Source organism: Miniopterus schreibersii (genome assembly GCF_964146895.1).
Source record: "Miniopterus schreibersii genome assembly, chromosome: 18".
Taxonomy (NCBI): domain Eukaryota; kingdom Metazoa; phylum Chordata; class Mammalia; order Chiroptera; family Miniopteridae; genus Miniopterus; species Miniopterus schreibersii.
In genome coordinates this window covers 32,422,756-32,438,723 of record NC_138121.1, presented here as the reverse complement: position 1 = coordinate 32,438,723, position 15,968 = coordinate 32,422,756, and the positions used below count along the sequence as shown (strand labels likewise).

Here is a 15,968-nt window from a genome sequence, read left to right as displayed (position 1 = left end):
TCTGTGGGATGCTGCCGGATTCACGAATAGCTCAATAAAGCCAATTAGATCTTCAAATTTACTTCATTGAACTTCTTCAGAGATAAAGGAGGGAAGAAGGAGAGAGGGTTAAAGGATGTGCGGTTCTAAGTAGATGGTAGGGAAGAGACCTCTCTGAGAAAGTGAGGTCTCCAAGGAAGTGAGGGAGCCAGCCTTGAGGCAGGGTGTTGCAGCCGAGGGATTCAGGGGTTTCCAGAAACAGACACTTAGGAGCAAGGGATGGCGTGAGTAGGAACTGGCAAGGTAAGAGCATCCAAACCAACAGGAGATTGTGTAGGAATTCATTTACGCCAATGTTTTGAGGACATGACCAGAAGCAACATCTCAACAGATTGAAAAAATGCTCTGGAGAATGGCTGTTACGCAGCTCATTTTATTTTTTTGTTTTATTTGTTTGCAGTTCATTTTATACATTTGGAATCAAAGGAGAAAAACATAAGGAAGGTTACCTGAACTCCATCGTTGGTCGATTAAAGAGGCAGGAGAAAGCAAAGCGAGGACATCTCCAGGACTGTATAAAAAGCCAAACGGAGAAACACTTCTTTTTCATAGGTGGGTGCAGGATCACTAACACTGAGCATTTATAGCACTGCAGAGATGGCATGTGGGCCACAAGATAACAGGGAGGAGTTTCCTGGTCTCTGTGCTCTGGTGCCTGCAGTTGTGATTCTGAAGGGTCTGGGGGGGAAATTACTCTAACATTTTAAAGGTCCTTTATCCTAGACACATAAGAGCAATGGACAGGGCTCGCTCAAGGTTAAGACTGACCTTTGCTCAAGAAGCTATGGGCCTGGGATGTAGCTACCCACCGTGGCCTGCCCAGTTAGGAATTTATTATCAGACCATCCTGTGAGGTTATGTTCCATCACTGAGCTTGTCAGGCCTGCCATGTGGCTGCCTGAGTTTGTCAGGGCTCCTAGGTAGCCCCTTTTTCATTCACAGAACCAACAGAGGAGACAGAAGCAGCAGCCATTGAGGAAGTAGGACCAGGAGAGTACAGTGTCCTGAAGCCAAGTGAAGAGAGGGTTGTCAGGAGGAACATGACTATGTCAGCTGCTGTAGATAGGTCTTAAAAGATGACTTCTAGAATATTGTTGATAATTACATTTTGTAAATACAGCTGTACAGACGAGCAATGTCTGTGACTAGTTGTAACCTCTTTGGGGATAATGTATAAAGACTAAATTTGAGGGCGTTAGTGGAAGGTAAGACCTGAACCAATGGCCGGATAGGCCTTGTGTCTGAGTTCTCCCAGCCCCTTTCTGCCTCATTTCCTCTTCTGTCCCCTGTCTAGACCCACAGTCCTGTAGCAGTTCCCTGACCAGTCCTGCAATGGAAATTGCCCTGGATCTGTGCTTCTGCCCTTCAACCTTGCATAGTGGGTAAGCACGCAGGCCTCAACAGCACATAGATCTGGATTCAAATTCCTCCCCAGTCAGTCACTCACTGAGTCTTGGGCCCATCATTTAATCCTAACACATTTACTGGGCGCCTTCTCTGTGCGTTCTTGACACACACACTAACTCAGTCTATCCTCACAGCCACCCTTTGGGGGAGATCCTGTCATCACACCCATTCTACAAGAGAGAAGACTGAGAGGTTATATAACATAAGCACAAGGCCACACAGCTGGTAAGCGGCAGGACCAGGATGGCAAACCCAGGTGGTCGCCTGAGCTACTAACCACAGCACTACTGTGTCCTGCAATGAACTTCTGGGGAGTGTTGTTGTGAGAATTATACAAGCTAGTATAAATAAAGCACTTAAAGCTATGCCTGGCACTTAATAAGAGCTCCCATAAATGGTTAGTATTACTAATTTATTATCATTATTACCTCTAGGTGAAAAGGCTGCCTTTGACTTGTTGGGGTTGCTATTGTAATAAACCTGGTGTCTTTCCTTTCTTTTTTTGTTAGCATTGTTCCAGGTTTCCTCTCAGCCCTGGGGTGGGAAAAACCAACCTAGCTAGTCAAGGTCTGGTGGGAGCCAGGTGAGACCAAGAATTTAGATGCTGACTTACTCCATACCTGCTGCCTGCCCCTCTGGTTCCTTGCCTTCGCTTTGCAGAGGCAAAGCACCCCCACTAGAGGGAGTGCAGGTATAAAGAATGGAGGTTAAGCACCTTAGGACGCTGGACTAAAGGCTTGGAGGGAAGGTGGGTGAGAGGAACCCCCAGGACAGAAGGCCTCCAACAGTCACAGGGTTGACCTCTGAGGGGTGGGCTGGGCAGCCAGCTGGAGCAGGTCTTTTACAAGATGTTACCATTATGAGAAACTGAGTAAAGGTACATGAGATATCTCTGCATTATTTCTTATAACTATGTACATCTATAATATCTCAGAATAAGCTGAATTTTTTTAAAAAGTAAAAGGAAAGCACAGAGAAGGATCCGCATGAAAGGCACCATGAAGAGACAATAAAATGAGCACATGACTATGAAATTGCCATGCTGGGGAAAGGAGAATTGCTGTGACCACTGCAGGTTTTTTGTTTGTTTTGTTAATCCTTACCTGAGGATATTTTTTCCATTGATTTTTTTAGAGAGAGTGGAAGGGAGGGAGGGGTGAGAAGGAGAGAGAGAGAGAGATACATGGGTATGAAAGAGATACATCGATTGGTTGCCTCCCGCACATGCCCCAACTGGGGCTGGGGATCGAACCTGCAACCCAGGTATGTGCCCTTGAGTGGGAATTGAACCCACAACCCTTTGGTTTGAGGGCTGACACTCTAACCACTGAGCCAAACCAGCCAGGGCACCACTATAGTTTTATCAGTATCTAAAACTGGCACCTCGAAAGTTAGATATCAAGGTGCTTCCTGAACAGGAGCTCTCAGGAATCATAGCCATAGAATCACAATGAAGATGATCCGATTAGAGACCAAAAATGAAGGGCATGCTCACCAGGGTGGCACTCTGCCTTGTGTTGGTCTCAGAAAAGTCTAGAGCTGTGGCCTCCTGGGTGGTAACGATGTGTCACCTGTGGCAACTGAGAACCTGAAATGTGGCTAGTTCCAAAGGAGGTAAGTTGTAAGTGCAAAATATACACTGGATTTTGAAGAATTTATATGAAAATAATTGTAACCATCTGGTTGATATTTTATATTGCTTATATTTTTAAAATGATAAATTATAATATTTTGATATGTTGAGTTAAATAAAATATACTATGAAGATTAACAAGAAAACATAATAAAACTCCTGGTGGAAATTCTAAAAGTGAAAAAAATTTTTGGTTCTGACTGAAGAAACCAAGGACACTTACATAGTGTTTCACCCTCTATTGGATCATTTCCATCAACATACAAATATGCTGTCATTTCTGCCATCTTGAAAAAATTTTTCTCTATGAATAAATGATTGAGTAGATAAATAAATGAGACACAAGGGACAAATTTTCCCTACAGAATTCCAAATAACGCATGTAAATAATCCCCTCCAGGAAGTAGGGCTCAACTGCCGGCCCCTTTTGAGGGTGGGCTGCAGCTTGTGACTTGCTTCTAAAGAGTACAGTATGAAAGATAGTAATTTTTATATAATATAAAGTAATACTATTATGTAATCAGATTACATGTAATCTAATTACAGTATAGCAATATATAATACAATATGATTCCTATAAATGCAGGAAAAAATAGTAACGCTATAGGGCAGAAACCAGGCACACACATTTAACCATGGGATTAAGACTGACGTCACCAGTGGGAAGTCATGTGATCATGCAGAGCACTTCACCCAAAGCCCATAAAACCCTGTCTCATCATGAGAAAACATCGGATAAACCCAAAATGAGGGATATTTTGCAAAATACCTGACGGGTATTTCTCAAAACTGCCAAGATCATGAAAAACAAGGAAAACCTGAGAAACAGGCACAGGGTAGAAGAGATTAAGGGGACATGATTAGTAAATGCAATCCTGGATGGGATCTCGGAACAGAAATAGGACCTTCGTGAGAACTGGTGCAATGTGATTGGAGTTCATAGTTTGGTTAGCAACGCTGCCCCAATGTTAATCTTTATACTGTGGTCATATAAGACGGTAACATTAGCAGAAGATGGATGAAGGGTCTACAGGAACTCTCGCCTAGGACTGGCTTGGGGTGGCCATGGGAGGGAGGAATGACTCTAAAGGGGCATGAGGGAACTTTTGGGGGTGAAGGAATATCACATATTTTGTTTGAGGTAGTGTTTACATAGACGTGTACGTCTGTCAAAACTCATCAAACAGTACATTTAAAATAAGTAATTTTATTGTATGTAAATTATGCCCCTGAGAAGTAGATTTAAAACACTTTTTTTAATCAAGATAGATGATTATGTCGCTCTCATGCCTAAAATCCTCCAGTGACTTCCCATGACACACTGAATGAAAGCCAAACTCCTAACTTGGCCTTCAGAGCTCTGGTGTCTGTGAGTCACCCAAAGCAGGGTCTCATCTCAGGACCTTTGCACTTACAGTTCCCTCCACCTGGAGTGCTCTGCCCCCAGAGCTTGTCCAATGGAGCCCTGCGGGGTCAATCAGGTCTCAGCTCCGTATCCCCCTCCTCAGAGAGGCCTGCCCTGTGCCCCAGCTCTCTCGCCCATCATGCCACTTTATTTTCTTCATAGCATTTGTCTCTTTCTGAGATAATTTTGTTTATTTCTTTACTTGTTTTTCTGCCTGTCCCTCCACACTAGAATGCAAGTGTCTTGCCCACTTCTGCTGTGGGAGCCCAGTAACTAGCACCACCCCCACCCCAAGAGAAAGAGAGAGAGAGATGGAAGCTCTAGTGTTACTGTATCCCTGGTAAGAACTGATCATGGGGAATATGACTTCTGTTTGCTGTCAAATGAACTTCCAAATTCTGAATGCCAGAATCAGGGGGATGTGTCTGTCACTGGAGAACCACAGGCCACATCCTGGGGCAGGCCTCTTTCATCACTCGTCAGGGAGAAGACAGGCCAGCACCCCTGAGGAAGAGGAGCTGTGCACCCCAGGGGTCACAGAGCAGCAGGGCACAAGACACCAGGACTGTTGCACAATATCCTTGCTCTCTCCCCCAGCCTGACATCGTCCCAGCACCCTCAACGGTTATTGGCACATAGCGAGTGTGCTTTAAAAATTTGTTCAACGAATGATGGTCTATTCAAATAAATCAATATTCACATCTCGAATAACTCATTTGGCAGTACCTACTATGCCACTTTATAGTTTTCTCCACCTGAAACAGTCAGTCCCCAGGTCTTTTTAAGTCTGACTCCCACATGTCAATGTGTCATTCAGATCTCGGCTCAACTCTGCCCTCTTCACAGAGGCCTGTCCTGAGCCCCCGTCCTCTCATTACCCTGCTTTTCAATGTCACCCTGTAGAACTGGCCTGCATAACTTCTCCCCGCTGAAAAGTCAGAACTGATTGGATGGTTTTACACAGGTAGGCACTGGAGAGTGGCACCTCTCTCTTTTTCTTGTCTTGCATTGTGACACCCACAAGACCGTGTTTGAAATTCTGGGCAGGATTCTAAGCGTGACTCATGATTCTGGGTGAGCCAGAGACTCCTAAGGTTACATTTAAATATTCTTTAGGAAAATAAAATATTTGATCTAGCAGGATACAAATATCACAATAGCCTTGCCAAACAATTCACTCAGAGAAACACACTTTGATTCATTTTTGTTGATGTAGTTCTTTCTAACCTTCTCTGGCTTTAGGCATAAGCTGCTGATTTTGAAATACCTATATAACTTACATAGGTTGTGATTTTTTTAAATCTGCAAATATACTCTCCTTAATCTTTCTGTTCTGATTAATGAAAAACTCCTCCTGCTTTGATCTCCACCTGCCAAACCCCCAGTGGCATTAATGGGAAGGTGTGACCAGAGGTGTGCTGACAATGACAAGTTGGCTCTGCCAAGGCAAGGAAGGCCCAAGAGTCTTCGAGTGGTTTTGAAATTAGAGGAGGCCACAGTGGGATGCGGTCGGCCCAGCATCCTTGGAGCAGAGGAACCGGCTCCCGGCCTAGCGTGCTCCCAGGGTGCAGATCAAAGCTGATGGCCGGAGTGTGTTCCAGTTTCCAAGGAGTGTGCTCTTTACAGTCCCCTGGAGCCATACCTGGGCGTGAGCAGCATCAGACGCTGGCTGAGGCTTGACTCAGCTTTGCTAACGACCTATTTGGGCGGGAAGCCGACCTCTGGTGCACCTGCTCTGGAAGGCCTGAGTTTTCCCACCTTTGCACGAACTCCTGTAGCTGAAAGCAGTGTGCGGCCTGGTGGGTCTGAGCACCACGTCTTCAAGGGGCAGAGCAGGCTCAAGGAGACTCCAAGTTCCGTTCCTACAGCCAGGGCATTTCCAAGTAGGAAGGGGCCAGAGAGATCGCCACCCTGGGCTGCTTTTTGTTTTATCCGTGTTGTTCTGCCCCCCACTCACCCAGCCTAACCTCTTTAACACAGTATATCTTTTTAAATATTTAACGTATTATTTGAACAAGTAATACGTTGATATCAACCAAATTGCAAGGTATGAAAGCGTACGCACAAAGATGTGGAGACGCTGGAACCGTACACACTGTTGGTGGGAATGTAAAATGATCCAGCCACTATGGAAAACAGGGTGATGGTTCTTCAGAAATGAAACATAGAACTACCCTAGGGTGGAGCAATTCCACTTCTGGGTATGTATCCAAAGGAAATAAAATCACTGTCTTGAAGGGATATCTGCACCCTCATGTTCATTACAGATGCTTGTACACCAATAGTCATAGCAGAATTATTCACAATAGCTAAAAAGTGACAGCCCAAGTGTCCATCAACAGGTGACTATAAACTTGTCACCAAGAAGCCCCTGAGACCAGTTTCCTGGTCTCCTTCTGAAGATGGTCTGTGTTTACCCAGGTTGTCTCCTCTCCCTGTATATACCCTTCTCCCGAGCTTTTGTTTACTCCATAAGTGGTAGCATGCTAGACCCATAGTTTTTTATATTTTGCTTTTTGCACTTAACAGTATGCTTTGGAGAGCGTGCTCATTTTTTCTTTTAAGGCCACGGAGTGGTGTTCCCACACAAAGCCTTTGACCAGAAGAGTATTCAACCAGACTTACAGCTGATGAATCAACAATGGTGGGTCCCTGGCCAGTGGTTCAGTTGCTTAGAGCAAAGTCCTGATACGCCAGGTTGCAGGTTCGATCCCCGGTCAGGGCACATACAAGAAGCTACCGATGACTGCATCAATAAGTGGAACAACTAATCGATGTTTCTCTCTCTCTCTCCCTCTCTCTCTCTCTCTCTCCCCCTTCCTCTCTCCCTAAAATCAATAAAAAAATAAAAATTAAGAAAATTTTTTAAAAAAGAATGGTGGCATTTCAGACAGCTGCCAGGTGTGTGTATGCATGAGGGGAGGGCGGGGAAACAGTCTTTTCACCTCAGCTTATCGCACATGTATGGAGGCCACACCAGGAAAAAGGCCTTTGCTAGAAGCTGGTAGAATAATAGCCAACAGCTATAAAGCTCTTGCCTTGTGGCAGCTACTGTTCTAAGCACATAAACTTATTTAATTCTCACACCAACCTTGTGATGTAGGTATATTATTAATTATTCCCATTTTATAGGTCGGGACTTCGAGGCCAGGTAAGTAACGTGCCTAAGATCACAGAGCTAATGAATGACAGGCTGGGACTTCAGCCACAGAGCGGGGCTCCGGGCCCTTGCTCTTGTTGACTATGCCACAGTGCTGCCTCTGGGGCATACAAACATTTACTGAATTTCATGCCAGCCCCTGGCTTCCCAGCGAGAGAGATGTGCTGATGCCTTAGACATAAGCCTCGACTTCAAGGAGTTAATTACTACAACAGGTACACGGTTCACCCTAGTGCAAGGCAGAGAACTGATCAGTGTTAAAAGAGAAAAACATACTGAATGTTCTGGAGGGCAGAGGAGGGATGGTAAGGAATGGAGCAGCGTGGAGGAGGTGACATCTGAGTGTGAAGGGACCAACATTCATGGAGTAGCTGTCCCACACCAGCCCTTCATAGGATGAGTCTTCCCAACAACCCTATTCTCACGGCCGTTCCATAGATGAAAACAATCGAGGCTCCCGGAGATGCGCTTCAGTCCTGAAAGCAGGGTCGCCTCCCAGGCTGGTCCAGAACTCAGAGCCTGCCAAGGTGTCCCCAGTGCTGACCCCAGCAGCCCTCCTCCCTCGGAATGTCTGGGATCTCTAGTCAGCTGGGAGTGAAAGGCAGCCAATTAATAAACCAAAACGCTTTGAAGATGACACTGCCCATGAAAGGGCTGCTTCCCACGGTCGCAGCGGTGAGGCAGAGAGGACTGTGGGATGACGGTGTAAGAGCAGGGCAGGAATTCCTGGGCAGAGGGGCCTTGAGCAAGGCGGCTGAGATTCCACACACTTCAAACTTATTCATCCCAAGCACGAACCTTTGTGAAGCTATAAGCTCCATGTACTAGTTGCATTTCTTTCTCATATACATTAAAGTCCATTAAAACTACTAACAACAAAAACCAAGTTTTTCTGCACGTTATCGAAAAGCCTCTCCCTTTTGGGACCCCAGGCTAGAGCATTTCTGTCCTGCTAATCCCAGGACTCACGAATCCCACGTTCCCTCTTTTCCATGACCTTAGGCAACTCCCTTTTCTTTCTCTGGGCCTCAGTTTCCTCACCCCCAGGTTCCTTGCAGCTCTTACACAACAAGGTGGTAAAGAGCACAGACCAAGCCAGTCGGTCTGGGTTGGAATCCAGGCCAGGCCCTGCCCTTTTTTGGCAAGCAAGTCACTTAGCTCATCTCTGCCTCAGTTGCACCATCTGTGAAATGGGGGACTACTTCGAAGAGCTCTTGAGGGAATTTGCACCTCTCCAAGGAGCCTACTCTGACCACCCTGTTGTTTACACCACGTGTCCCCAACCCTCGGTAACTTCTGGTCCCTCTTACTCTACCTGTCCTTTTTCCATAGCATTTATTACCTCCTAACAAACTGCATGATCAATGGATTGATTATGTTTACTCTTTTTTCCTCTTGCTCCTCCACGAGAGTGTAAATTCCACTTTACTGATGTATTCCAAGCACCTCTCTGATGCTCAATAAATTTTTTCTTCTGCTTTTAAATCCTCACCAGAGGATATTTTTTCCATTGCTTTCCAGAGTGGAGGAGGGACGGGGGAGAGAGAGAATCATTGATTGGTTGCCTCCCGAACAAGCCCGGAGCAGGGCAGGGAATCGGGGATTGGGCCTACAATCAAGATACGTGCCCTTGACCTGGAATCGAACCCACGACCCTTCTTTCTGAGGGCTGGCACTCTAACCACTAAGCCAAATCCGCCAGGGCAGTAAATATTTCTTGAAAGAATGGAATGAATGAATGAATGAATGAATGAATGAATGAATGAATCCTGAGTCTCATAGCCTCTCACAGGACATTAGAATCTCACAGCCCAGGAAAAGCCAATAAAACCCCTGACCCAAGAAATCATTGCCTTCAGTTTAATATGTTAAAGGAATGGGGACATTAGGGAATATTCTCTGAATCCAAGGTAAGCCAGTCTTCTGCTTTTTAGAAGTACCGATGGTATATCAAAGAAAATGAAATTACCATAAAAACCGTGCCTTTCAGCAAGTCGATGGGGTGGGGCTTCTGCCCAGTGAGACTTTGAAAGTGGTGTGTTTTAGGTCCAGGGAGGGTCCCAAAGGTCCCCTGCTGGCTATGGTTTCACCTTCCCTGCTGGGTGGGAAGCTACTTTATTGAGCACTTGCTAAGTGCAGGAGCTTCCTGTTAGAGTAGCTCATTTATTCCTCAGGAGAACCACGAGTGGTGGGTGGAAATATGCCTCTTTTTCAGGTAGAAAATAAGCAGGGAAAGAGAAGGGGACTTGCCAAAGGTCACCCCCAGCCGATCGGTAAGTAGCAGAGTCTGGGCTGGCCCTGGCCCTCCAGACCCTCCCTCACTCCCACACCTTACTCTGAGCCCTGCAGCTCAGGCCTCCCTGAAACAGGGCTCAAATAGGCCTCCTCAGATGACCACAATATGGGTGTATGTTTATTTTCCACAGAGATGCTCGTGGCATGCCTCCAAAGCCAGAGTTTGTTTTCTGACCCCAAAGGGCTGGCACACCTCATCGACCAGGCTGGGCTCCAGGAGATCCTGGTTGTTTCTAGAAGGATCAAAGGAGCCTCCTAAGAGACCCTGGGAAGCAGCAGGTAGGTCCGAGGCCACCCTCCTAAAACAATGCTATGGATTGGGGCGTCCTGCATGCTGCTCATTAGATAGTCACCTCACTCTGGCCCCTCACCAGATGCTCACATCAAATACCAGTGGAAGGAGACACAGAAAATGGAGCGGTTGTCGCTGCAGGGAGGGGCATCGCATGGCTGGCCCCGGGGGGAGAGGCTTTGCAGTGCTTCCCTTCCACTCCCTTTGGATTGGGAACCATATATGACTCTAGTATCTCTGCAAAAATCCATAAATAAAACTAAAACTTTTTCGTAAAGATGATTACAGACTATAGTTGGGGAGGGGGAAAAGTCGCACAGTAGCCTGTTTAATATAATCTAAGTTTTATGTTTTAGTAATCTAAATTGTAGGTATGTCTGTCACCAATAATGGGACAAACGGACCTCCTGGATCTCGTGGCAGGATGCACGGAGGACCCAGGGTTGCTTCCAAGGTGGTGCTGTCGAGACTGCAGAACCTACTCAGAGGAAACATCAGGCAAATGTTGAGGGCCCTTCTCAAACGACTGGCAAGGAACTGTGATAGATTAAAGAATTAAAAACATGACTACTAAATGTAATTGTGTGGTCCTGGATCAGATCCTGGAGCAGAAAAAAAATTCTATAAAGGGCATTAGTGAGACAACAGGTGAAATTTAAATAAGGTCTGTAGCCCAGCTAGTGTGGCTCAATGGTTGAGTGTCGCCCTAGGATCCAGGAGATCGGGGTTCGATCCCCGGTCAGGGCACATGCCCGGGTTGCAGTCTCCATCCCCAGTCGGGGGAGTGTAGGAGGCAGCCGATCAATGACTCTCTCATCACTGATGTTTCTATCTCTCTCTCTCCCTCTCCCTTCCCCTCTCTGAAATCAATAAAGACATATTTTTAAAAAGAAAAATAAATAAGGTTTGTAGACGAAAATGGTATTGTACCAACCTTCAATTTCCTGATTTTGTTGATTGCATTATGGTGTGTCAATTGGCATCCTTGTTTGTGAAGTATTTAGTGAAGGGCAACTTACTCTCAAGTGGTCCAGAGAGAAAAATATATAAATATAAACCTATGCAAGTGTATGCAGCACACACACATACATCTACCTACGTGTAGAAGGAGGGTGAGGAGAGGTGAGAGAATGGCAAGGCCAAGGAGGCAAACTCACACCAAGAGTTCTCTGCACTATTCTTGCAACTCTTAAGTTTGAAATCAATTCCAAAGTGATAGGAAGATATGAGCCCCAAGTCATTTGTGCTTATTTCTGGGTAGTAGGGTTGTTCGGAAGTTTTTTCTATCTATATTTAATTTTCCATTCCCTTCCTTCCTTCCTCCCTTCTTCATTTTCCTTTGAAAAAGAAATATGAGCATATGGCAAAAATAATTCAAATGCTTAAAAAAAAATATGTGCAGCGTAAGTCTGCCTCCCAGCCTGCTGAGCCTAGCTCCCCGCTCCCCTCTCACAGGTACCCGCTGCTACATGTTTCTTGGTCTCCTTGCAGGCGGATTCTGTTCATATACAAACATGTGTGACCAGGCAGCCCCCTCACTCTCCCCCCGCTGGTGGTGGCCGCCTGTACCTTCCTGAACACCCCGTCCTGCACTTCGCTTTCCCTCAGTCAACACTGTATCTTCTGGATCCTTCCCTATCGGGACAGGCAGAGCTCCTCCTGGCTTTAAGGGCTGCCTGGAATTCCACTGTATTGATGTGTCATGATTCCTGGACATGAGCATTCGGTCTCTTTCCAATCCTTTACAAGCAAGATTGCAACGAATTACACCCACGTCTTTGTGCATTAGGTGTAAATAAAGGCACAGATAGGATCATTTCCCAGCAGCAGAGTTGTTTCGTGAAAGCACATGCCTTTTACGTTCTGGAGGCTACTGTGGGTGTCCTGCAGTCGGCTGTCACTATCCCTGTCTGAGCATGCCTCTTTCCCAGCAACCTCCCGGAACGGCCCTGCACATTCCCAGGCCTCTGCCAATCAGATAGATGTTTAAGAAATGATACCTGCTTGTAGTTTTAATTTGCATTTCTATGATTATAAGTGTAGATGAGTATCTTATCACTTGTTCTAAAAGCGATTTGTATTTTTTTCTCTGTCATCCTTCCCTGTACTTATATATGAATGATCTAAATTTTCTCCTATAGGCCCAGCCCTCCCGGGAAATCCACACCTTTAATCCCAAGCTGAGCCCTCTTTGGCCCCCTGTAGGGGTTGACAGAAGGGGATATGTATGTCCTGGTATACTGGACCATAGCCATGCCCAATGACCTGAGTCTCCTTTTAGGATTTCTAGCTGTAAACCAAGGGTGATAATTTCCCACGGGTGCTGGGACTGTGACTCAGCCCAGACCCAGGGCATCTGTTGGCTCTCCAACTACAACAGGCCTGTCCTGGGACTTTGCAGCGCACTGGCCTGGCCACCCCCAAGGAACAGAACTTAGTCCTTCCGAGTTTCTGTTTTCTCTCCACATCTTAAAAAAACTGTGGTGGGAACAGAACACTTCATTCAAAGGAGGCCCTGAAAGGCCCTATTGTGTGCATCCGTTCCGGCACCAGCTCAAGTTTCTCTGAAAGAGAAAGACTTGGACAAAAGCTGGCAGCCTAAGAACCCTGGAGGTCAGGCCCTTGTTAATTAGCCCCTGGCAGCCTTGCTTCATTAGTATGCAAACACATGCAGAGCCCAGCCACTCCTCCTCCTCAGAGCTCCCCGACCCAGCTCAGTGCAAATGTTGAATTAGGAACAATTTTTTTCCCCTGCCACAGGGCCCTTGCATATGCTGTTCTCTCTGCCTGGAACACCCTTCCCTCCACAAGTCTCAGCTGAAGGGCACCTTTTCTGTCTAAATTGAGTTCCCCTTAACATATCTGTAGTTATCTCTCATGTCACATTTCACAACTTGTAATTATTTGTAGGTGTGCTTATTTGTCTTCTGTCTTCCCTACTAAAATACAAACTCCAGGAAGGCAAGGTTTTGCTTGGTGTTGTTGATTGTTGCATCTGCAGCATGGAGCCTGGAACCTGACACGTCGTAGGAACTCAGTAAATATTTGTGGCATAAACGCAGGAATGGATACATGAGTGGGACTCTGCCAGACCCATGGGTGTCCGTTCAACAAGTGGCCAGTCATTCCTGTCTTGCTGTGGCATTGGTAAGAGGATGCCATTTTCCCAGCCTCCCTGTAGGAGAGCAAGGCCCAGGTGTCCCCTTTTTCCAGAATCCCTGGGATAAAAGGTAAGTGGAAACACTTAGGGGCATTTGCATTCAAACCTGGGTACATTTGTCAGGCAAATCTGATGACTAAAGTGATCAAAGGGACGGTGAGATGACAGAGTACAAAACGAGGCTTCTTCTAGATGGAGACAAGGAGGCTTGGCTTAAATTAAATCTATAAAGTCCCAAAGTGGATGCAGAGGGAGGGATGATGGACACCCATCTCAACCATTAGAAGAAGTTTCCCTTGAAATTTAAAAGAGTTTAAGGCAAAGAAAAGCCACACGCCCTCCCCCCAACCTACTTTTCTCAGAAAGACCTTTCCATGTTTTCTACCCCGAGGGAGCAGGTGCACCAAGAATAAAAACAGGGCTAGGAAGGCTTCAGGTTGCTAGGTGACAGATCTGTGGCTGTCACATTTACAGCCGTGAGGTCAGTGTTTGGCCGATGTCGAATGGAGAGTGATGGCATGAATTTCACAGAGAATGGCATTCTGTCCCCCAAGTGCCCACCAGATCCTGGTCAAAGCTAGAGCGCTGGGCTGCGACTTCATATGACTTTTTTTTTTTTAATATATCTTTATTGATTTCAGAGAGAGCAAGGGAGAGGGAGAGAGAGAGACAGAAACATCAATGATGAGAGTCATTGATCAGCTGCCTCCTGCACGCCCCTCACTGGGAATCAAGCCTGCACCCCAGGCTTGTACCCTGACAGAATAGAACTGCGATCTCCTGGATCCTAGGTCGATACTCAACTGCTGAGCCATGCCGGCCGGGCCGTATGGCTTTCTTGATGCTTCTGGCATCTGCAAGCTGTACCTGACTCATGTTGGAAAGGTTCATCTTCCAGGCTTGGGGTCAGGCACTCAAAGAGGGTCAGCCACAGAGAAAGGTTCAGGGAGAAGATGGTAATGATGAAGCAAAGTAAACATTCAGGCTTGGCATTTTGTCCTGGATGAATGGAGGGGACCTCTAAAGGGGCAAAGCCATAAGGTGGCATGAACAAGAATCACCAGGATCTGGCCAAGAATCTGCTCCCAAAGTCTCAAATCCCAGGAGGACTAGCTTCTCATCATTGGTCACCCCCCAGCTTCTCCTGGCTCCCTACAGCAACTCCCCCCTCTCCACCCAGCAAAACGAGAGAGAATAGCTAGAGGACAATTGTGGGAGTTACGGCTGAAGCTAGAGGAAGTAGAGAAGGCCATTAATGAAAAGAGGCAGCTCATCACACACAAAAACTTTACTGAGATAAATGTTCCCTCAAAAGAGACAGGCTATCTCCAAAGATAATGAGCTCCCTGTCACTGCAGGAGTACAAGTGAGACCCTGGAGGCATTTTCATGGCTCCTGGAGATGGGATTCCAGCATCAAGTACCTCCAGGTTTCTTCCCTTGGTGGCCTTGGATGACCTTCAGAGGGAGGGTACTCAGGCCCCCTGACATTGTTTGCAAAATGTTTTCTGGATGAGCATCTTTTCTTCCCTAGGGAAAGTGTTGATAACTTTCTTCAGCTTCTCAAAAAGGTTTATGACTCAAAAAGATTGAAAATCACTGAGCGGAACTGATGAGGTCACTGTTTCCCAAACCTGGCTGTACATCAAAACCATCTCAGGATCAAAAAAAATATGGGAACCCTTCCCAGATCCCACTCCAAGCCCACTGAATCAGAATCTCTGCAAAGCTGTGTTTTTGAAAAGCTCTCACTAGGTGATTCTGATGCCTTCAACCAGGGAACAGTCTGAAGTCTCTAGAAAATAGTAACCAAAGGCCTCAGTGAATTTTAAGAGACTCTGCACTCCTGAAGCTTTAGGATTCTAAAACAGAGGTCACAAAACAGGACCCTGTGGGCCTCTCTGGCATATGGATGTGTTAGTTGTTCATGGGGAGAGTATTTTGCTTATTTATTTATTTGTTTGTTTGTTTGTTTATTTTAAATATATCTTTATTGATTTCAGGGAGAGGAAGGGAGAGGGAGAGATAGAAACATCAATGATGAGAGAGAGTCATTGATCAGCTGCCTCCTGCACACCCCCAACTGGGGATCGAACCCTCAACCCGGGCATGTGCCCTGACTGGGAATCGAAGGGTGATCTCCTAGATCCTAGGTCGATGCTCAACCACTGAGCCACGCCTGGCCGGGCGAGAGTATTTTAAAATGATAAATAACTCTCATCCATGTTCAAAATTGTAGTATTTCACACACACGCACACACAATTCATGCTTTAAATTTATCAGAAAATCAGAAGAGCTGACAAAATTTGACCCTCATTACCAAATCTCACTATTGAATTGGAGCTTAGTCACTTTGCCACAATCCCCACCACTCCCTATTGCCTACAATCAGCTTAATTCACTCTTATGCACTAACTACCTAGCCCCTTAGGTGACTTACATTTGAAATCCTTATTTGACGTTTTCCTGGAAATTCACCAACTTGGGGGATTATTGACTCTAAGGTGATTCCCAAATTGGGACAGGGAATTGAGCTGGGAACTGAGGAGCCTGAGGTCCATACTTTCCCCAGATGTC

At 46.1% G+C, this 15,968-nt stretch overlaps 1 long non-coding RNA gene across 1 annotated transcript; it reads left to right on the top strand.

The window, feature by feature from the left end:
- Positions 1-439: 439 nt before the first annotated feature.
- Positions 440-2,333, top strand: LOC308547704. Its single transcript, XR_013997537.1, has 3 exons — positions 440-591; positions 1,334-1,421; positions 1,581-2,333. It is a non-coding gene; the product is annotated as an uncharacterized lncRNA (long non-coding RNA).
- Positions 2,334-15,968: the final 13,635 nt, after the last annotated feature.